At 40.0% G+C, this 23456-nt stretch overlaps 2 long non-coding RNA genes across 2 annotated transcripts; one reads left to right on the top strand and one right to left on the bottom strand.

The window, feature by feature from the left end:
• Positions 1 to 19719: 19719 nt before the first annotated feature.
• LOC106090105 (uncharacterized) lies at positions 19720 to 21018 on the top strand. Its single transcript, XR_009397106.1, has 2 exons — positions 19720 to 19874; positions 19930 to 21018. It is a non-coding gene; the product is annotated as an uncharacterized LOC106090105 (long non-coding RNA).
• Positions 21019 to 22329: 1311 nt separating this feature from the next.
• LOC106090108 (uncharacterized) lies at positions 22330 to 22702 on the bottom strand. The gene is made up of 2 exons (XR_001221756.2): positions 22587 to 22702; positions 22330 to 22532 (listed from the first exon to the last, which is right to left on the bottom strand). It is a non-coding gene; the product is annotated as an uncharacterized LOC106090108 (long non-coding RNA).
• Positions 22703 to 23456: the final 754 nt, after the last annotated feature.

Here is a 23456-nt window from a genome sequence, read left to right as displayed (position 1 = left end):
GTTTCGAGTGCATGTGCTGCTTGTAAAATTAACAAATAAAATTTGAAAAACTTGTGTGGACGTGGAAGTCAAATAAAATGTATAAAGATTTGTTCAATTTTATAAATAACTAGCTGACCCGGGCCCGCTCCGCTGCGCCTTCTTTTACTTTATACTGAACAAAAGTTTCCTTGGAATATTTATTTTCGACAATTAAAGATCTTTTAGTGAAATAGCATGCTACGAAAATAGTATATCGCTTGACTAACAGTTTAACAATATAAGTGCCTTTATGTAAATCCCATATGGTCTTTTTTGGATGTAAGGTGATGTCTGATTTAGTGGTGTTTTCGGGGGAGAGGTGGTCCCCAGATATTTGGCCCTGAAAAAATATAAGCCCTATAAAAATATAAATGAGGAGTTTACAGGATGAGGTGTCCCCCAAACACATGGCCCCAAAATAGGTTATCAAATTCGTTTTCTAATCTCAAATACCTTTCATTTGAGCCACATATTGGTATGGTCGAAAAAATTTTTCCCTTTGGGGGTGTTTTGGGAAGGGGGTGATGCCCTAAATACATGGTCCTACATTTGGATATCAAATTCGTATTCTACTTCCAAATATCTTTATTTGAGCCCCATATTGCGATGGTCACTAAAAAATTGCTGATTGTAGGCTATTTTGGTAAAGGGGTAGACCCCCAGAAAATTGGTCCCGAAAGTGGGTATCAATTCTTACTCGACCCCCCAAAACCTTTCATTTAGGCCCCACATTGTCATGGTCAGTAAATATGCCCGATTTAGGGTTGTTTTGGGGAGTGGGGTGGTCCTCCAAACACTAAGCCCTGAAAATATATCAACAACGTGCTCTATTCTCATATATCTATATATCATTTATTTGAACCCCATATTGCCATTGCCCTCAAATCAAATTCGTTTTCTAATCTCATTTAAACTTCTAATTGCTAAAGTCAGCAAATATGTCCGGTTTGGGGTATTGGCCCTAAAAACTATGAATATTTAGTTCCACTCTCTTTAAGACCCAAATTGTCTTAGTGAGCAAATACGTCCTATTTGGGGGTGTTTATGGTGGTGGGACGTCAGAGACAGTTGACCCTTAATGTTGAGATCAGATACGTGGGCTACTCCCACATACCTTTAATTTGAGCCCCATATTTCCATAGTCGGCAAACATGACCGGCTTGGGGGGTGTTTTGAGGGTTGGGCGGCCACTCAGTGATTTGGCCTGGAAAATGAAATCGGATTCGTGGTCCACTATAAAAAAACCCTCTTATTTGATCCTCATATTGCAATAGTCGGCAAATATTTCCTAGTTGGGTGGTGTTGGGGGGGTGGGGTGGCACCATAAAAACTTCCAAAGACCTTTCATTTGAGCCCCATATTGCTATGGTCGTAAATTTGTCCCCATTGGGGGATGTTTTTGATGGGAGGCGGCCCCCCCAACACTTGGTCCCATATTTGGATATCAGATTCTTATTCTACACTCAAATACCTTTTATTTAAGCCCCATATTCAGATGGTCAGTAAATAAGTCGTATTTGGGGGTGTTTTGGGGAAAGGGTGGACCCCCAGAAACGTGGTCCCACATTTGGATATCAGATTCGTATTCTACTCGTAAATACCTTCAATTTAAGTCCCATATTGCTATGGTCGGTAAATACGTCCGATTTAGGGGTGTTTTGGGGGTTGGGGTGGTTCTCTTAGCACTTGGTCCGACAACTGGTTATCAGATACGTTTTCTTATCCTAAATACCTTTCATTTGAGTCCCATGTTGTCGTGACTGGTCTTAATATATGTTTGGTAGGTTTTAGGGTGGGGCAGCCCCCCTAGGTACCCCAACCGAAATTTGGATACCAATTTTTTATTTTTAGCGTACTATATGAGAGCACCCAAAATTTCGCTTAAATCGCACCACCCATCTCCGAGATCTGGCGTTTCTGAAAATTAGGATAAGGGGGAGGGTCCGCCCCCCCCCCCCCCCCCCCCCCCTTCAGATATCAAAAAATGTAGTACCCCATTTTCACCACGGGGTCAATATGTACCATCTGTGAGAATTTCAAGAAAATCGGTTCAGCCGTTTCTGAGTCTATAAGGAACACACAAACAAACAAATCTACAAACAAACACAAGTTGATTTTTGTATATAAGATTGGTTTTAATTTTTTTTAATTCAGGATTTTATTGAACAATATTCAAAGCGAAGCCCTACAGCTTGTCTGCAGGTTGCATAGAAACGACAGAGTTTGATAAAAATATTGTAAATATTATTAAATTTAGGAGCCATTAACTGGTTAGGCTGCGCTTTTTTAAGATACATATATAAATTATTTATATTATATTATAGATATAATTTTTAATAATTTTATTTATTACAATAATTTTTTTTTAACTTTATTGGAGAAAATGTTCCTTAATTTTCTTTTTTCTGTTGTTTCTGCAAATGGAATGGCATGCTATTTAAAGTTGTAGGTACAGTTACCGCTAGAGGATTTTTTTCATAATTATTTGTGTATTTTGTATCCTCCTTTGGCCCTGTGCCTTGTGTTTCGCTGATGATCGAGAGGATTTAAGAAGTTTAAATCGTTTTAGAATTCAATAGATATTGTTGTTTTATATATTCTCTCTGTATTTAATATTTTAAGTTGTCCATATAGATGGTTGCAATATTGAGTAATTTGAGGAAGAGGTTGTGTCGTGTTAGATGACCTTGAATTTAAATTATTTGTTTCTCCATTTGAGTCTTTTGAATCCGCTTCGTTATTTGAGTATTTTTTACTATTTCACAATTTTATCCTGTGTTTTTATGCCCACCACCGAAGGATGGGGGTACATTTATTTTGTCATTCGGTTTGCAACACATCGAAATATCCATTTCCGACCCTATAAAGTATATATATTCCTGATCAGCGTAAAAATCTAATCTAGCCATGTCCATCCGTCTGTCTGTTGAAATCACGCTACAGTCTTTAAAAAAAGAGATATTGAGCTGAAACTTTGCACAGATTCTTTGCACAGGTTAAGTTTGAAAATGGGCTATATCGGACTATATCTTGATATAGCCCCAATATAGACCGATCCACCGATTTAGGGTATTAGGCCTATAAAAGCCACATTTATTATCCGATTTTGCTGAAACTTGGGACAATGAGTTGTATTAGGCCCTTCGACACCCTTCTTCAATTTGGCCCAGATCGGTCCAGATTTGGATATAGCTGTCGTATTGACCGATCTCTCGATTTAAGGTCTTGCACCCATAAAAGGAGCATTTATTGTCCGATTTTTCCATTATTTAGGACTGTGAGTTGCGTTATGCCCCTGGACATTTTTCTGCAATTTGGCCCAGATCGGTGTAGATTTGGATATATAGCTGCCATATAGACCGATCTCTCGATTTAAGGTATTTGGGCCATAAAATGGCGCATTTGTTGTCCGATGTCGCCGAAATTTGCCTTAGGCCCTTCGACATCTTTCTTCAATTTTGCCTAGATCGGATTAGATTTGGATATAAAGGGTGATTTTTTTGAGGTTAGGATATTCATGCATTAGTATTTGACAGATCACGTGGGATTTCAGACATGGTGTCAAAGAGAAAGATGCTCAGTATGCTTTGACATTTCATCATGAATAGACTTACTAACGAGCAACGCTTGCAAATCATTGAATTTTATTACCAAAATCAGTGTTCGGTTCGAAATTTTGACAAATTTTGTTCAGCGATGAGGCTCATTTCTGGTTGAATGGCTACGTAAATAAGCAAAATTGCCGCATTTGGAGTGAAGAGCAACCAGAAGCCGTTCAAGAACTGCCCATGCATCCCGAAAAATGCACTGTTTGGTGTGGTTTGTACGCTGGTGGAATCATTGGACCGTATTTTTTCAAAGATGCTGTTGGACGCAACGTTACGGTGAATGAACACATTTCGAACCGAACACTGATTTTGGTAATAAAATTCAATGATTTGCAAGCGTTGCTCGTTAGTAAGTCTATTCATGATGAAATGTCAAAGCATACTGAGCATCTTTCTCTTTGACACCATGTCTGAAATCCCACGTGATCTGTCAAATACTAATGCATGAAAATCCTAACCTCAAAAAAATCACCCTTTAGCTGTCATATAGACCGATCCCTCGATTTAAGGTTTTGGGACCATAAAGGGCGCATTTATTGTCCGATGTCGCCGAAATTTGGGACAGTGAGTTAAGTTAAGCCCCTTGACATCTGCAATATGGCACAGATCGGTCCTGATTTGGATATAGCTGCCATATAGACCGATCTCTCGGTTTTAGGTTTTGGAGCCTTAAAAGGCGCATTTATTGCCCGATGTCGCCGAAATTTCGGACTGTGAATTGTGTTAGACACTTAGACACCCTCTTTCAATTTGGTTCAGATCGGTGCATTTGTTGTCCGATGTCGCCGAAATTTGGGTCAGTGAGTTGTGTTAGGCCCTTTGATATTCTTCTTCAATATGTCTCAGTTCGGTCCAGATTTGGATATAGCTGTCATATAGACCGATCTCTCGATTTAAGGTTTTGGGGCCATAAAAGGCGCATTTATTGTCCGATTTCGCCGAAATTTGGACAGTGAGTTGTGTTAAGCTCTTCGACATTTTTCTGCAACTTGGCCCAAAACGGTCCAAATTTGGAAATGCTGACATATAGACCGATATCTCGATTTAAAGTTTTGGCCCCATAAAAGACGCATTTATAATCCGATTTCACTGAAATTTGACACTTATGTTAGGACTTATGACTTATGTTAGGCTTTTCGACATCCATGTCGAATATGGTTCAGATCGGTTTATTTTTAGGTATAGCTACTAAAAAGACCAATATTTTGTTATACACAATTGAACAATGACTTGTACTTATTAGTATTTGGTTCAAACCGCCATAAATGACCTACTACGGATGCTAACTGAGGAGGGATTTGAACACGTTTGTCATACAGGCGATGTTATAATACTTCTTAGCGGAAGGATCTGAACCAGCTATGCAGCAGGACCGAAAGGAGCTTATAGATGACATACGACTGTGCTAGGTGTCTCAATGTTAATCCAGAGAAGACTGAAATCTACCTGTTCACGAGAACGACGAAGGTGGGCCAATTTGACGCACCACGTTTCCTCATTAGAAATATTTCGATTTCTGACAAGGTCAAATAGTTAGGAGTAATCTTGGACAGGAAACTTTATTGGAAGTGTCATATTCAGGAGTGTACTGAGGGATCACGGATGTTGGGCACTATGTAGCCGGCCCGAAGGCTCGAAATGGGGCTAGAACCCGAGGATAGTCCACTTGCTCTACAGGAGCGTGATTAGACCAATACTTTCTTAAAGCTCAGTAGTTTGGTGGACTGCAATGGAGAAAAGGTGCAACATGAGGATATTACAATAGGTTCAGAGAACATGGTGTATTGGCATAGGCGGAGTGATGAGGACCATGCCCACTAGGGCACTGTAGACTATTCTAGATATCCGACCCATTGACATACATATTAAGTTTGAGGCAGCCACTGCGGCTATGTGACTTAATGCGATGGGAGAATGGATTGATGATAAGACCAGGTCATATCATCGCGGTGTAATCGAAGAGACGATAAGAAACCCGAATGAATTAGAAGAGGTTTCCGATCGGATACCTGAGATGTCACTTGAGGTCGAGTGTGATACTGCTGCCGTAGGGGCAGTCTAGGAAAGGTATTTGAAGGTACATTTCGATACTTATATAAAAATTTGGGTCAACTACCAGGGGTCGCCCCACACCAAAATTATTCCCCAAATGGGTATGGCCCCAAAGGGACAATATGGGATTTGGGAAATAAATACAAATTTATATTACTTTGAAATTTGGACCATGTCAAAAGGGGCTATAAATACTTAAGAATGTAACGAATCACACCTATAATCTTCAATAATACATCTGCTATAATTTGTTTGTAAAGGAATTACTTCACTTGACCTCCAGTAATGAGCAAAATATTCTGAAGGTAGCGAATCATTGAATATAGCCGTAAGTGTCCTATATAACTCATGGCTACTCAGACTATTCCTCTAAGAATTTACAAACTCATAAAAGCTACAGGGATTATGTTTGGTTGAAAAGAGGGCGCAGATATTAATTCGTCCCATGCCACTATAAATATATACCTAAGCCAGTAATCGGCTTGTTGTGTGCTCTAAATACTAGAAAGTAACTACGAAAAAGAAAATCTAAGTTAGTAATTCCGTGCTACTTTTCTATACTACGCCCTAAATTAGTTCATGGCTTGTATAGGGTCCCTACCTAAGTACCGGTGTCTTGTAGCCGCGATAGCCCAACAATGATGTAAGAAAAGGTTCAACGTCGCATTATCTTCCCCACATGCCCTACACATGCTATCACTTGCCGCACTGAATTTGCATACGTGAGCTCCCAGTCCTATGTGTCCCGTTCATCCTGGCAAGATAATCAGCATAACATATCATATTTTCAGTATTGTACTGAGCTCTCGCTCTCGAAAAATTCTTCTACGCTTCTTCTCCAATCTCTGACACACAGTTTCGTCACTCCATCGGAGTCTTCCCTTTTGCATTTTCTTTAATGGTCGACTTCAAAAGATTTCTTTGCTGGAGCTTTTTCATCCATTCTGACAACATGACCTAGCCAACGCAACTTTTGTATTTTGATTCGTTTAAATACGGTATCGTCGTTATACAGCTCGTGGTTCATACGACGCCTATATTCTCCATTAAGGCAGATTGGTTTAAATACTTTACGAAGAGTTTCTCTCTCAAACACGCCAAGCACCACCTCATCTGCTTTCGCCATGCTTCGGAGCCAAATAACAACACGGAAAGTATCAGTGTCTTGCAAAGTGTAATTTTCGTCTGTCGAGAGATGGCTTTGCTCCTTATCTGTTTGCTTAATCCAAAGCAAAGCATCTGTTAGCCAATATTATCCTTTGTTTTATTTTAAAACTGGTGTCATTTGTTTCGGTTACGGCGGTGTTGAGATATATAAAGCTGCTGATTATCTCAAAGTTGTAGTTTCCAACTTTCTACATTTTCATAATCTGCTCGGGTTTACAGGACTTTATAGGAGTTTATATCATCCACTTTGTCTTATTCCTATTTACTGCCGAACACACTTTCGATGATTCTCTTTCGATATTTTTAAAGGCTGCAATTGCTTTTTCCGGTGTTCAACCCATAAAAATTTTGTCGGCAGCCACAAGAATGTAAATGTGCCATGCCGATTCACACCTGCTTCTCGTCTTCTCCAGCAGCATATTAAATAGATCACACGATCAGAGAGGTTCTTTCCTATGTTTGGTATTGAACGGTTCAGAGATGTACTTTAATATTTTAACTGATGAGCGTGTATCAGTTTTTGAGGAATAGCAAACTCGGACGTGGTTTGAAATACCTTTGAACGTATAAGGATGTCAAGAGCGGTTTTGTAGTCAACGAAATATAAATATGAAAATAAATATCTAGTCTATGGTGGATTAACCAGGTCTAGAGTCACACTGATAGGACCCAATTATTTCGTTAACTTAAGACTTTAATCTTTCACACAGTACGCTCGATAGTATCTTGTCCACCCAGAATTTTCGTTAATACAGATATTGTTAAATTGACATATACTTATTTTCATCTGGTTTAGCTACACAATAATTAATTATATTCCACTGAGAAATTTTGTTCTGAAACTGAACTGAACAAATCCCTAAGACTGAACAAATTCCTAGGAATATACTAGTGATAAATTGGTCGAGGGCTTATAAAGAGCGAGCAAAATTCCGAATAGAAATATTTTTTTTCGAATATTGTGACAAAATTAATGCCTTGAAGTTTCGACTCAGAGTTATTGTAAATTTTGCATAAATACTTTGCTTAACTTTTGCATAAATACTTCTAAGTGACAATGCATAAATTCTTCTAAGTGACAAACTCGAACCAAACTTCAAATAGACTTCTTCAGCCCCAAGAAGGCGTAAATCTTATCTTATCTTATCTTATTAGACAGTGTCCTGCGGAGGTAGACAAAGTTGGAACAGGAACGAAGGAAGCGCGCACGGTCCCTGGGTCTTCATGGAGGGCTGTGACTTCCAAAAGGAGGCCACAGCTATCATGGAAGGGGAGAATGGTAAGGAGCCGCCCTCTCAGCGCAGAGTGGCAAGGAAGCACAACAGAGATGAGCTGAATTATGCAGTCATAAATATCGGCGGTGCATCCGCTAGCATTCCACCAGATCATCGGTCCCATGTGGAGGATCTGGTTAACGATCGAATTTTTGAACATACAAATGATGAGCTGCGAGTTTAGAGGGGACATCTTTACGCTGCGTTTTGCGTCGGCGGAATGTATTGATACCGTCAAACAGCCTGTCAGAGGTATTCACGCTCCCTGGGAGTGCGCAAAGCTCGACCTGGTGAGAAAGATGGATATCCCCCATCCCACGAGGGCTACGGTCTTCATCAAGGGATGAGGCTGTAAATTTGTGACGAAACGCATGCTGGGAGTCTTGGGCAAGCAAAACGAAGGTTTGGTCGCAGAGAATTGGGTGGTCTTCCACAGGGCGGAGAAGGAGGAAGAAACTCTCTTTTTGTGGTTGGCATTGATCAAGTCTCCGTGACTAGTTTGGCTAAGACTAAAGAAATGGCGCACTACGGGAGCAATGCTGTCTTTTTCAAGATTGGGAAGACTAGGATAGGCAGAAATTTTTATTTATTTATTCGGGCTGTGCGGCGGCAGGTGACTCAACATCGCCCAACAAACAGGGGGCCGACAACGAGACAATCACAGCATCTCTCAATGTTGGAGAGACTAGGAGAAGCAAAGATCCTAATACTAAAATATCAGGCAGCGCAGTGGCGAGACACCTAACACAGCCTAAAAAAAGAAACCCGACGACGGACCCATCACCGACTTAAAGATTCGGAATAGGTAAAGATCCTAATATTGAAACATTAGGCAGCGCAGCGACAGGAGACTCAATGCAACCCAACGAACAGGGAAACTATGATGGTACCATCACCTACTGCCAAGAAGCTCATTTACTTACGATTCGGAATCTAAGATAGGCAAAGATCCTAGTAATGAAACATCAGGCAGTACAGGGAATGGAAACCCAAAACAGCTTAACGAGCAGGGACCCGACGATGGAACCATTACCGACTTTATAAAGTGTCGGAAGACTAGAAGACTGTTCTTTGCCTAACATAAAACAATGACATCAGGCAGTGCAGTGACAGGAAAATCAATGCAGTCTAAAGAACAGGGAGAAGACGATGAGATCATTACCTACTCGCAAGATGCCCATTTACTGGAGGACCAATGATTGAGGTAATCCAGATAAACCTCCACGGGCGAGACTGCAACACACGCTCTGATGGAGAAAATCAGCTAGGGCAAGATTCATATTGCCTTAATTCAGTAGCCATGGACGACCCGGAACAAAGTTTCTGGACTGCACCATATGAACTACCAATTATTCTATGCCAACACTGGTACTCGGCCGAGGACCTGCGTTATTTGTCATAAAAATTTGAAATATATATTTTTCCCAGAGTTATTAACGTCGGATGCAAAAGTGGTGAGCTGCAGCGACTGTTGAGGACTGAACAGGACAAAAAGGAAACGAGGTACTAATAGAGGGTGCGATGCGAACTCTTACCACATTTCGTGGGGTAGTACCACGGGGCCAAGCCCTGGCAGAGTTCTTGAATACCAATAACTTGAATATTAATAACACTTAATATTGGTAACACCGCTTCCTTTGTTAATATGATTAGGGAGGGGGTATTAGATGTGACGACATGTTCGGAAAATCTAATCGATGAGGTTCAGGATTGGGGGGTCTCCATGAAACACTCTTTCTCTGACCATCACTACATTAGGCTTACAATGGCACGGCCAGCGCCGAATCCACTTAGCTTCCGGAATAAGTTTAAAACCAACTGGACAAAATTCGGAATACTACTCAGAAGAAGACTTGGGCAAGATAATTTAGATTGTCCAAGCATAGAAGACATTGGCGGAAATGTCAACAGGATTACTACTGCACTGGTGGGGTCCTTTGAAGATAGTTGTCCTCTTCATGAACGGAAATCAGTCCAAGAAAACCCCTGAATGACCGGGGAGATTCGCAATATTGGGGAAGAGGTCCGAAGACTTTTTAACAGAGCTTGTCGTAAAAAATCGGAAGTTTATTGGGATGTGTATTACACACAGCGCCAAGAAATACAATAAGATTACCAGAGCGGCAAAATGTACCTCCTGGAAGCTTTTCTGCGAATAGGTCGATAGCGTTAATGACGCCGCCAAAGATAAAAAAGTTTCTTCCAAAAACCCATGTGCAAACTGAAACTTTAGTAGACGACACGGGAGTGAGAGCAGAGACAACGGAGGTCATGTTGAGGCTTTTGATGAAAACCCATTTTCCATATGATACGAAGGAACTCACGGAGACACCTGAATCTTGGAATAATGACGTTGATCGAAGGCTTATAATTACGGAATTTATGGTGAAGGAATCCTTGAGGAGCTTCAAACCATTTAAGTCACCCGGACCTGATGGAATATTTCCGGCATTACTACAAAAGGAGGGCGACATTATGGCACCTCATCTGGCCAATATTTTCACAGAGTGCTTAGGACTTGCATATACTCCGAAAGATTTGCAGGAGGAAAGGGCGGTATTTTTACCCAAGCCCGGCAAGGCAAATTATTCGACACCAAAGGCCTACAGACGCATAAGCCTTTAGTCCTTTCTACTCAATACCATGGAACGTATTGTGGACACCATGGTAAAGAGTATTACATTCAGCGAACTGCACATCCAGCGAACTGCTCAAGTACAAACAGCATGCCTATATCAAGGGAAGGTCAGTGAACACTGCCCTGCTCGAGGTTGTACATAAAATAGAAGAATATTTCGATGCCAAAACGTACACACTGGCGATATGCATTGACAGCGAGGGGGCTTTTAACAATGTGCGGAGCAACACACCGATCCAATCCTTAGCCCAGTACTCGGTCCTAAGAGATTGGATAAACCATATGCTAAGGAACAGGTGGGTAAATTGTGTGTCCCATGGCATAAATATAAGGAATAAAGTGGCTCACGGCACGCCACAGAGGGACATTTTATCCCCACTCATATGGGTGACCACCATAAATGACCTATTACGGATGCTGACTGAGGAGAGATTTGAACCCGTCTGCTAAGCAGGCGATGTTAAAATACTTCCGAACGAGCTACCCAGAAGGACCGAAAGGGTATTGCATATACCATATGACTAGGCTATACCCAAACGTTTTCTCAATAAGACGATTTCGATATCTGACAAGGTCAAATACTTAGGTGTGATATTGGACAGGAAACTGAATTGAAAGTGCCACATTCAGGAGCGCACTGAGAAGGCTCACAGATGTTGGGACGGTAAGGTCACGAACCGGGTTGCAGTGTAAGAAGGAGTTTAACGCTTTCTCTGAGGATGGCAAAATCTGCATCGCTTGGTGCCGGGCCATAACGGAGTAAGGGGAAATGAAAGGGCAGACGATTTGGCGGTGAAGGCCAGAGGACTGCCGTCGATAAGCTTGGTTAATCCGAAGCCTTTCGCGTCGACGCAGATCGCGTTAAGGGAGTGGGCGACGAATGCGCATGCAACATTGTGGAACAGGGAAATGGTCGGTAGGACGGCGAAAATCCTATGGGGGATCCAGATCGTGAGAAGACGAGGCTATTACTGAAAGGAAGCAAGAAGGAGATCAGTTTGGCTATTGGTAACATAACGGGACACATAGGCCTACGAGCTCACTTATGTAAAATCGGTGCGGCAAGTGATAGCATGTGTAGGGCATGCGGGGAAGACGATGAGACGTTGGAGCATTTCCTTTGTAATTGCCCGGCTTTCGCGTCTAACAGATACAGGCACTTAGGTGGAGATAAAATACCAGACATGAACCAACTTAGGGGAGTGGTATTGAAAACAATTAAGGATTTTGTAATAGCATGGAATTCCTTACTTAAAATTTTCTTTTTGAAAGTTACTTTAAAGTTTTTAGAGCGCACAACAAGCCGATTACTGGGTTATTATGTCCATAGTGGCATGGGGCGGATTAATATCTCCACCCTCTTTTCAACCTAACCTAGGGCAAAATGTACACAAAGACTTCTGTTAAGACTTCCAAACTATAAAAATCGATCTCTACATTTGAACTGTTGAGTTTACTTATAAATTCATTTAGCTCATAAATTCATTGGCATAATCTGCTTTTATTTTTTAATTTAGAACTTATTGATTCAATGAATTTTTGTTCTAAAATAAATTACCGTTTTGGTATATTTGTTCAAATGAATATCAATTTCGGTACAAGGAAATGATATTAAATATGCCATTCGCCCTAAAGATCTGCAAATCTTTTATTCAAGTAATCAACTATTTCTGCTGCGAGGAATTCTAGCCCGAATATATTAGATAACTTGCAAATCCGAATCTGTATTCGGACATTAATTAGGCTTAGGCGAGTTATACGATCAACTTTGACGACTTTCGCGTCTTGATTATTGACTTTTCTAAAAAGGAAATTCGGTTCTTGATTCCTTTGGTGAAACTAAATTCAAGAATCATAAAGAAATAAGTGTTGTGCAAGGCACTAGGCGCAAGAGAAACGAGACCTTTTTGTGATTTAGCCTACCCATTGATTTAATTTTTAGAAGAAGGTATACGAAAATAAAAAAGAAATTGAATACAACGATAATTTCAAGCTATGCCAATGTTCCATTTCTTTCTTCTTCCTGCGGAAGAGACGTTTCTCCTCTCTCCTTTTCTTCCGATACCTAGCCTTCGCCTACCGCGTTGCTACTGACTGCAATGCTGCCCATGGGTTCCTTTTGGGAGGCTTTTGGTACCCAAGTTGGATGTTGCGACTCTCTCCATGGAGTGAGCAATTGCGCGTTTGAAATTGCGCTGCTATACTATCGGGACGAGAGCGATTTTTTCAATCAATTGGGCCAGCCGAGCAGAGTATGCTGTTGCCAACTGTTGTGCTTGCTGCTTTCCGATGTCCATCTTTCGTGCAGAGTCAGAGCATACTTTTCTCGCCACATTAAGACGAGTGCGAACCTTTGCTGCAACTAAGTAATGATCAGAATCGATGTTGACCCCTAGAATCGATCGTACATCTAACACGCTGATTGAATGCCTTCCATCTATTATAACATGATCTATTTGGTTTCTCGTATGAATCCTTCGATGTTAGTATGTGGTGTTGCCAACTACCACGTTCTATTCCGCGGCGAAGTCTATTAGTCTCAATCAATTGTCGACTTTGGACCAAAGTTATTTTCCTTCCCTTTTTCGTATTAAATGCGAAGGGCAAAAATAAAACTCAAAAAAAGTTTCGAGTGCATGTGCTGCTTGTAAAATTAACAAATAAAATTTGAAAAACTTGTGTGGACGTGGAAGTCAAATAAAATGTATAAAGATTTGTTCAATTTTATAAATAACTAGCTGACCCGGGCCCGCTCCGCTGCGCCTTCTTTTACTTTATACTGAACAAAAGTTTCCTTGGAATATTTATTTTCGACAATTAAAGATCTTTTAGTGAAATAGCATGCTACGAAAATAGTATATCGCTTGACTAACAGTTTAACAATATAAGTGCCTTTATGTAAATCCCATATGGTCTTTTTTGGATGTAAGGTGATGTCTGATTTAGTGGTGTTTTCGGGGGAGAGGTGGTCCCCAGATATTTGGCCCTGAAAAAATATAAGCCCTATAAAAATATAAATGAGGAGTTTACAGGATGAGGTGTCCCCCAAACACATGGCCCCAAAATAGGTTATCAAATTCGTATTCTACTTCCAAATATCTTTATTTGAGCCCCATATTGCGATGGTCACTAAAAAATTGCTGATTGTAGGCTATTTTGGTAAAGGGGTAGACCCCCAGAAAATTGGTCCCGAAAGTGGGTATCAATTCTTACTCGACCCCCCAAAACCTTTCATTTAGGCCCCACATTGTCATGGTCAGTAAATATGCCCGATTTAGGGTTGTTTTGGGGAGTGGGGTGGTCCTCCAAACACTAAGCCCTGAAAATATATCAACAACGTGCTCTATTCTCATATATCTATATATCATTTATTTGAACCCCATATTGCCATTGCCCTCAAATCAAATTCGTTTTCTAATCTCATTTAAACTTCTAATTGCTAAAGTCAGCAAATATGTCCGGTTTGGGGTATTGGCCCTAAAAACTATGAATATTTAGTTCCACTCTCTTTAAGACCCAAATTGTCTTAGTGAGCAAATACGTCCTATTTGGGGGTGTTTATGGTGGTGGGACGTCAGAGACAGTTGACCCTTAATGTTGAGATCAGATACGTGGGCTACTCCCACATACCTTTAATTTGAGCCCCATATTTCCATAGTCGGCAAACATGACCGGCTTGGGGGGTGTTTTGAGGGTTGGGCGGCCACTCAGTGATTTGGCCTGGAAAATGAAATCGGATTCGTGGTCCACTATAAAAAAACCCTCTTATTTGATCCTCATATTGCAATAGTCGGCAAATATTTCCTAGTTGGGTGGTGTTGGGGGGGTGGGGTGGCACCATAAAAACTTCCAAAGACCTTTCATTTGAGCCCCATATTGCTATGGTCGTAAATTTGTCCCCATTGGGGGATGTTTTTGATGGGAGGCGGCCCCCCCAACACTTGGTCCCATATTTGGATATCAGATTCTTATTCTACACTCAAATACCTTTTATTTAAGCCCCATATTCAGATGGTCAGTAAATAAGTCGTATTTGGGGGTGTTTTGGGGAAAGGGTGGACCCCCAGAAACGTGGTCCCACATTTGGATATCAGATTCGTATTCTACTCGTAAATACCTTCAATTTAAGTCCCATATTGCTATGGTCGGTAAATACGTCCGATTTAGGGGTGTTTTGGGGGTTGGGGTGGTTCTCTTAGCACTTGGTCCGACAACTGGTTATCAGATACGTTTTCTTATCCTAAATACCTTTCATTTGAGTCCCATGTTGTCGTGACTGGTCTTAATATATGTTTGGTAGGTTTTAGGGTGGGGCAGCCCCCCTAGGTACCCCAACCGAAATTTGGATACCAATTTTTTATTTTTAGCGTACTATATGAGAGCACCCAAAATTTCGCTTAAATCGCACCACCCATCTCCGAGATCTGGCGTTTCTGAAAATTAGGATAAGGGGGAGGGTCCGCCCTCCCCCCCCCCCCCCCCCCCCCTTCAGATATCAAAAAATGTAGTACCCCATTTTCACCACGGGGTCAATATGTACCATCTGTGAGAATTTCAAGAAAATCGGTTCAGCCGTTTCTGAGTCTATAAGGAACACACAAACAAACAAATCTACAAACAAACACAAGTTGATTTTTGTATATAAGATTGGTTTTAATTTTTTTTAATTCAGGATTTTATTGAACAATATTCAAAGCGAAGCCCTACAGCTTGTCTGCAGGTTGCATAGAAACGACAGAGTTTGATAAAAATATTGTAAATATTATTAAATTTAGGAGCCATTAACTGGTTAGGCTGCGCTTTTTTAAGATACATATATAAATTATTTATATTATATTATAGATATAATTTTTAATAATTTTATTTATTACAATAATTTTTTTTTAACTTTATTGGAGAAAATGTTCCTTAATTTTCTTTTTTCTGTTGTTTCTGCAAATGGAATGGCATGCTATTTAAAGTTGTAGGTACAGTTACCGCTAGAGGATTTTTTTCATAATTATTTGTGTATTTTGTATCCTCCTTTGGCCCTGTGCCTTGTGTTTCGCTGATGATCGAGAGGATTTAAGAAGTTTAAATCGTTTTAGAATTCAATAGATATTGTTGTTTTATATATTCTCTCTGTATTTAATATTTTAAGTTGTCCATATAGATGGTTGCAATATTGAGGAATTTGAGGAAGAGGTTGTGTCGTGTTAGATGACCTTGAATTTAAATTATTTGTTTCTCCATTTGAGTCTTTTGAATCCGCTTCGTTATTTGAGTATTTTTTACTATTTCACAATTTTATCCTGTGTTTTTATGCCCACCACCGAAGGATGGGGGTACATTTATTTTGTCATTCGGTTTGCAACACATCGAAATATCCATTTCCGACCCTATAAAGTATATATATTCCTGATCAGCGTAAAAATCTAATCTAGCCATGTCCATCCGTCTGTCTGTTGAAATCACGCTACAGTCTTTAAAAAAAGAGATATTGAGCTGAAACTTTGCACAGATTCTTTGCACAGGTTAAGTTTGAAAATGGGCTATATCGGACTATATCTTGATATAGCCCCAATATAGACCGATCCACCGATTTAGGGTATTAGGCCTATAAAAGCCACATTTATTATCCGATTTTGCTGAAACTTGGGACAATGAGTTGTATTAGGCCCTTCGACACCCTTCTTCAATTTGGCCCAGATCGGTCCAGATTTGGATATAGCTGTCGTATTGACCGATCTCTCGATTTAAGGTCTTGCACCCATAAAAGGAGCATTTATTGTCCGATTTTTCCATTATTTAGGACTGTGAGTTGCGTTATGCCCCTGGACATTTTTCTGCAATTTGGCCCAGATCGGTGTAGATTTGGATATATAGCTGCCATATAGACCGATCTCTCGATTTAAGGTATTTGGGCCATAAAATGGCGCATTTGTTGTCCGATGTCGCCGAAATTTGCCTTAGGCCCTTCGACATCTTTCTTCAATTTTGCCTAGATCGGATTAGATTTGGATATAAAGGGTGATTTTTTTGAGGTTAGGATTTTCATGCATTAGTATTTGACAGATCACGTGGGATTTCAGACATGGTGTCAAAGAGAAAGATGCTCAGTATGCTTTGACATTTCATCATGAATAGACTTACTAACGAGCAACGCTTGCAAATCATCGAATTTTATTACCAAAATCAGTGTTCGGTTCGAAATTTTGACAAATTTTGTTCAGCGATGAGGCTCATTTCTGGTTGAATGGCTACGTAAATAAGCAAAATTGCCGCATTTGGAGTGAAGAGCAACCAGAAGCCGTTCAAGAACTGCCCATGCATCCCGAAAAATGCACTGTTTGGTGTGGTTTGTACGCTGGTGGAATCATTGGACCGTATTTTTTCAAAGATGCTGTTGGACGCAACGTTACGGTGAATGAACACATTTCGAACCGAACACTGATTTTGGTAATAAAATTCAATGATTTGCAAGCGTTGCTCGTTAGTAAGTCTATTCATGATGAAATGTCAAAGCATACTGAGCATCTTTCTCTTTGACACCATGTCTGAAATCCCACGTGATCTGTCAAATACTAATGCATGAAAATCCTAACCTCAAAAAAATCACCCTTTAGCTGTCATATAGACCGATCCCTCGATTTAAGGTTTTGGGGCCATAAAGGGCGCATTTATTGTCCGATGTCGCCGAAATTTGGGACAGTGAGTTAAGTTAAGCCCCTTGACATCTGCAATATGGCACAGATCGGTCCTGATTTGGATATAGCTGCCATATAGACCGATCTCTCGGTTTTAGGTTTTGGAGCCTTAAAAGGCGCATTTATTGCCCGATGTCGCCGAAATTTCGGACTGTGAATTGTGTTAGACACTTAGACACCCTCTTTCAATTTGGTTCAGATCGGTGCATTTGTTGTCCGATGTCGCCGAAATTTGGGTCAGTGAGTTGTGTTAGGCCCTTTGATATTCTTCTTCAATATGTCTCAGTTCGGTCCAGATTTGGATATAGCTGTCATATAGACCGATCTCTCGATTTAAGGTTTTGGGGCCATAAAAGGCGCATTTATTGTCCGATTTCGCCGAAATTTGGACAGTGAGTTGTGTTAAGCTCTTCGACATTTTTCTGCAACTTGGCCCAAAACGGTCCAAATTTGGAAATGCTGACATATAGACCGATATCTCGATTTAAAGTTTTGGCCCCATAAAAGACGCATTTATAATCCGATTTCACTGAAATTTGACACTTATGTTAGGACTTATGACTTATGTTAGGCTTTTCGACATCCATGTCGAATATGGTTCAGATCGGTTTATTTTTAGGTATAGCTACTAAAAAGACCAATATTTTGTTATACACAATTGAACAATGACTTGTACTTATTAGTATTTGGTTCAAACCGGAACATATTTCGATATAGCTGCCATGGAGCGTAAGGTATGTATTTTTCACCGGATTTGGACGAAAGTTGGTTTACATATATACCCGGGCGAACTTAACGCCTTTTTACTTGTTTGAAGTAGTCTGCAGGTAGTTGATCTATCCCATGCCGTTATACCATGCCTAATATAAGACTTTACAGTTGAAAAATGCGCCTGCCTTAGTACAAAATAAGGTGAGCATTTGTTGAAGTGGTACAGCGAAAAGGTGACTTACCATAGTTTTTTGTGGACGTGTTCAATGTGATCCTTCCGCTTAAAACGCTGGATACACTTATAGGTATTTGTATGTTTCCACAAGTTCTATACGTCTTGTACATTTTTCTGAATAGCAGTTTTGGATTAAAAGATGTATACAGTCTGTGTTGTGGTAAATGAATTGTATATCTACATGCGGGTTGTATCTTGATTTGAAATGCACAACTTTAGTTTTCTGTGCATTTATGATAAAGCCTCTATCGTGGCATCATTTAGAAATTACATTAAATTCGCCTTGCATTTCATTAACTGATGTATCAAGCATTTATTTGACACAACTTTTGCAGTGTCGTCTGCGTATAAAAGGCTGCGCTGTTTCTCAGTTGACGTAACAAATCATTTGAGTATATTATGTATATATAAGACTAGCCGAACCGGGCCCGCTCCGCTGGGTCTTCTTTAACTCTCTAATATATTTTTAGGGTGGGGACACTTCGCCCTGGATGCGGATATCGAATACGTGCCATTGTAGCCTATGACGCTGAATGCGTCGAATCCTAGCGAGAATATCGGATAAAACGGTGTTTATCCCCTCTTAATGTTGGCGACATTTGCGAGGTATAATGCCATGCATGGCCATTTAAAAAGTTTTCCCCAAAGAGGTGTCGCAGTGCGGGACCCCGTTCGGACTTGGCTATAAAAAAAGATCCCTTATCATTGAGTTTAAACTTCAATCGGAAAGCACTCATTGATGTGTGAGAATTTGCCCGTTCTCGGTTCCTGGTGGTAATGTTCTTCCTGAGGGTAATGTTCTCATTAGGGGAGGGATTGCACCTCAGACATTTCGACTCAAATATGGATATCAAATTCGTGCTGCACTACCTAAATCCCTTTCATTTGAGCCCCATATTTCCATGGCCGGTCAATATGAACCGTTTGGGGGGTGTTTTGGGGCTGGGGCGGCCACCGGCACTTTGTACTGAAAGCGCCACCTAGACTTGAACGCAAATTTTAATGTCATATTCGTAATCTACTCCCTAATACCTTTCATTTGAGTCCCATATAGCCATGGTCGGCTAATATGCCTATTTTAGGCGTTTTTGTGGGGTGGGGTGACCCCCTATACTTCGACATGAATTTGTATGCCAGATTTGTTATCTACTCCTGCTTACTTTTCATTTGATACCCATATTCACCCATATCGGGAAAAATATGTGGAATTTTTATTCCCATGAGATCTGAATTCCCCTCGAAAGGGATTTTACAATCTTTAAACTCCCGCGAAATGTTTGTTCCCTTCTTTAATCAGCTGGTACAGTTTGGTAAGGCTATCAGTGCATATTGAATGAAAGTCAAATACAATAAAAAATGTACATTGAATTAAAAAGAGAAAATGTTGAGAATATTGTTGCTTCAGGAGGAAGGAAGGAGGAAGCGTATCATCCGCAGACGTGTGCAAGATGCATCTAACCCCTTGGAGTTACCCCATACATTGTAAGTTACCTAAATGCATTAAAAAGTGTTTGCTTCTAAATAAACTTTGTTGTAGATTCACCCAGCACTATAGATTAAGTAAAGATGCTTTTAAGTATATTCTGGAGGAGCTCGAGGAAAATCTGCGCCATCAAAAACATCGTCCGGAATTCCAAAAATTTTAAAATTATGTGCCTGTTTGCGATTCTTTGCAGAGGGTGGGTACCAGAAAGGAGTAGGCAGAGATTACGAAGTTGGAATGGCGCAGTCAACGTTCAGCGAAGTGCTCACACAAGTTTTAAATGTAATAGAGCGAACTTTATGCTGTAAGTGGATCACCTTTCCGACCGAGGAAGAGAGTCGAGTGACAGCGCAAGATTTCTATCGTTTGGAATACCAGGCGTTGTGGGATGTATTGATGGCACTCACATCAATATAATAGGTCCAATGGAAATAAACACTTATACTTCAACCGGAAAGGACACTATAGCCTAAATACCACACTTGCAAGTTTTCTTTTTTCTTTTTGTGTTTATAATACAAATAGAATTGGTGTATAGATAGGTGATAGCAGCATGAATATAACATTTATTGATGCTACACATCATGGAGAGTGTCATGATTCTTTTATATGGAATACGAGCGCTTACTATACTGTCATGGAGCAAAATTATAGAGCTAATGCATTTGTATTATATTTTCTAGGAAATTGTGGATATCATCTACAGCCGTGGTTGTTGACTCCTTATAGGACACTGGAATCGGGCTCTGTACAACAAAAATTTAACGATATCCATTCCAAATGTAGGAATATAAAAGAACGGGCAAATGGTGTTCTAAAAGGCAGATTGAGGTGTTTACTTGGTGCTAGGTAAACGCATTATGACCCAAAAAAAAAAAGCAATTAAAATCATTAATGTGTGCGTAGCATTGCACATGGTTGCATATAAGTGTGAATTCTATAATGAACTCTTTTTTGAAAATGAATAAAATGTTGTCGATCAAGAAATACCTACATCATCTGCATCAGATAAATACCTAGCCATTGCTTGAAAAATTCGTGACAATGTCGCCAGCTCTCTATGAATATCAACCATTTAAAACTTATACTTAAACAATTAAACAAATGTAATTTAGTTCATTTATATATTTTATTAATAACTAACTGACCCGGGCCCGCTCCGCTGCGCCTTCTTTTACTTTGAATGGAACAAAATTGCGATGGTTAGTAAAAAATTGCTATTTGTGGGGTATTTTGGGAAAGGGGTAGACCCCCAGAAAATTGGTCCCGAAAGTGGGTATCGATTCTTGCTCTACCCCCCAATACCCTTCATTTAAGCCCCACATTGTTATAGTCGGTAAATATGCCCGATTTAGGGGTGTTTTGGGGAGTGGGGTGGTCCCCCAGATTCTGAGCCCTGAAAGTATATCAGCAACGTGCTCTATTTTCATATATCTATATATCATTTATTTGAACCCCATATTGCCATCGCCCTCAAAATTGGATATCAAATTCGTTTTCTAATCTCATTTAAACTCCTTATTGCAAAAGTCAGCAAATATGTCCGGTTTGGGGTATTGGCCCTAAAAACTATGAATATTTAGTTCCACTGGTGGGACGTCCGCTAGACAGTTGGCCCCTTATGTTGATATCAGATATGTAGTCTACTCCCACATACCTTTAATTTGAGTCCCATATTGGGGGGTGTTTTGAGGAATGGGCGGCCACTCAGTGAGTAGGCCTTGAAAAAATATATAGGTTTCGTGTTCCACTCTAAAAACCCTGTTATTTGAGCCTCATATTGCAATAGTCAGCAAATACTTCCTAGTTGGGTGGTGCTGGGGGGGTGGGGTGGCCCCATAAACACTTTTCCCGAATATTGATATCAGATTCATGCTTTACTTCCAAAGACCTTTCATTTGAGCCCCATATTGCTTTGGTCGTAAATTTGTCCCCATTGGGGGATGTTTTTGGGGAGAGGCGGCCCCCCAAAGACTTGGTCCCATATTTTGATATCAGATTCGAATTGTACACTCAAATACCTTTTATTTAAGCCCCATATTCCCACGGTCAGTCAATAAGTCCTGTTTGGGGGTGTTTTGGGTGTGTTTTTGTTTTCATTTGAGTCCCATATAGTCGTGAATGGTGTAAATATATGTTTGGTAGGTTTTAGGGTGGGGCAGCCCCCCTAGGTACCCCATCCGAAATTTGGATACCAAATTTTTAATTTTAGGGTACTATAAGAGAGCACACAAAATTTCGCTTAAATCGCACCACCCATCTCCGAGATCGGGCGTTTCTGAAAATTAGGGTAGGGTGGAGGGTCCGCCCCCCCTCAGATATCAAAAAATGTAGTACCCTATTTTCACCACGGGGTCAATATGTACCATCTGTGAAAATTTCAAGAACATCGGTTTAGCCGTTTCTGAGTCTATAAGGAACACACAAACATACAAACAAACAAACAAACACAAATTGATTTTTATATATAAGATTAATTAATAAAAACCACTTACAAATGTAATAATAAAACAAGATCAAATGAGATCAACTTAAGACTATTCCAAAATTCTGTCATTACGTCTTTTTAAATTTTGACAAAGCCACACGCAATTGTGCTGTTATTTTGCATTTTGTTGAGCAAAATCTCGTGTTGATTATTGTTCACACTTCGGCTCCTAAAAATTTTAAATAAGGTATTATTGTTCTAATAAAACCACTCAAATACTTACATGTTTAAAGCAACTCCCCAGCAAAAACGATGTGAACAAATTTATGGAAAAAATTAAATATTTGTTGGGTAATCCCAAGTTTACGATAAGGGAATTTTTTGTTTGATGTGAATGGGTTATCATTCCCCTTTGAATTATCACAAAAAGGAAAAACATTTCATGGGAAAATTTGTTAACGGTTGCAAATTTGCGGAATGGGAAAATATTTCGAGGGAAAAAACTTTCACGAAAGGGATGATTATCCTTATCGGTTCACTTTTTGTAGTGTTTTTTGGGTGGTGTTTTTTAGGGTAACGGTGGAGGGTCCGCCCCCTTCCGTTATTAATAAATTGTAAAGCTTATTCCTACTTCCTGACCATATTCGTAATCTACTCCCGAATACCTTTCATTTGAGTCCCATATTAAGATGATCGTCAAATAAACCTATTTTAAGGGGTTTTCAGGCTGAGGCGGTCGTCAGGTACTTGGACCCAACTTTTAATATGAAATTCGTACTGCACTCTTAAATACCTTTCATTTGAATCCCATATTGTCGCGATCGGTCCACTTTTATTTTTGGGTAGTACTTTTGAGGTAAGGGGGACGGTTCGCCCCCTCCAGATATCAAAAAATTATATAGCCTATGCTTCCTTTCAGGCCAAACTACACAATCTGTGAAAATTTCAAGATAATCGGTTGAGCCGTTTTTGAGTCTATACAGATCAAACAAACCGACAAACAAACAAACACAAATTGAATTTTATATATAAGATTGGTCCCAGTTTAGATCCTTGGGGAACCCCATAGCTTATTTGCATGGTTTCACTGATATTATTTTCTGTTTTTACCCTGAAAGTCCTACATGTCAGGTAATTTTTAAAACATTCCAGG

The sequence above is a fragment of the Stomoxys calcitrans genome, chromosome 2 (assembly GCF_963082655.1).
Source record: "Stomoxys calcitrans chromosome 2, idStoCalc2.1, whole genome shotgun sequence".
Lineage (NCBI taxonomy): Eukaryota > Metazoa > Arthropoda > Insecta > Diptera > Muscidae > Stomoxys > Stomoxys calcitrans.
The sequence above is the reverse complement of the archived record's forward strand: the minus strand, read 5'-3'. Positions and strand labels throughout refer to the sequence as shown.